Below are 1155 nucleotides of genomic sequence, written 5' to 3'. Positions count from 1 at the left end.
CTGGCCTGTTTGATTCGAGGATTGTAAATAATAAGATCCAAATTTGAAGGCGGGATTAGTATCAGAGCTTAACTTCTGAACACCAGCTTTGCAGAAGGCTATGGATGATGGTGAAAGCCCAGAATCCACATGGATTGAGCCCCCAGTGAACCCCTCTGACCATAGTCTAGGGATGTGATTGCTTTGCTGTCGGACAGATAGCACTGTAAATCCAATTATGCAGGTGTACTGAGGTTACAATGTAGCACTTTATCCTATGATCTCTTTTTCACCCATTTTAAAGTTATTTCAGCATGTAATATCTTCTGCTTTCTTTCTTTCTTTTTTATGGCATAGAAAAGAAGTTTATATACAAGAGCAATCGAATTTTTTTACATCATTTTACTGGGGGCTCTAACAGCTCTTATCACAGTCCCTACATACATCCATTGTGTCAAACCCATTTGTAGATTTGTTACCATCATCATTCTCAAAACTACTTTCTTTTTGATTGAGGTTTTTCTATTTTTTTCTGGTCATTGTTGTTTGTGGTTTGTTTGCCTTCTGCCTGTTTGTGTTTTGTGTAATTGTATGTATGTGAAATGCAGGATTAGGGACCTAGCAAAGGAAGATAAGAGGAAATGGGGGCTAGCAACAATGAATAAGTGAAAATATTCTGAAATTGATTTGGTGATGATTGCACAATCGTCTTAAAATGATTGAATTATATGAAATGTGGAGAAAAACAATTTAACATGAATGAATTGCTTCGTCTGTACAGATATTAAAATGGAACTTCCTATTAAACAGATCACTGCAAAAATGGCAAAGTTGTCATTGGGCAGAGGCTTCCTTAGACAGAGTTCAACGAGGGTTTATGAGAAAGATATTAGAATGAGGCAGAGATTTATGTAAAATAGGAGTTTAAGATTGCTCTGCAGAAGAGGGTAGCATATTTGTCCCAATAAAGCCTCACATTATACACAATATATACACAATTCATATACACAATAAAGAATTGAAGATCCTTCATATTGAGTCCTCTTAGAGCAAAAATTAAGGGTGCTCAGGGTCATGAGGGGACTTAGTTAAGTTGGAAGGATGATATAAGTTACAGGTGACAGATTGGAAGCAGTCTAGAGATTAAAGTGGAAGAAGATGGGGGAAATAAATTGA

Source organism: Echinops telfairi, unplaced genomic scaffold (assembly GCF_000313985.2).
Source record: "Echinops telfairi isolate 266 unplaced genomic scaffold, ASM31398v2 ScPeMD7_3533;HRSCAF=4204_0, whole genome shotgun sequence".
NCBI lineage: Eukaryota > Metazoa > Chordata > Mammalia > Afrosoricida > Tenrecidae > Echinops > Echinops telfairi.
This window is presented reverse-complemented; position numbering follows the sequence as displayed.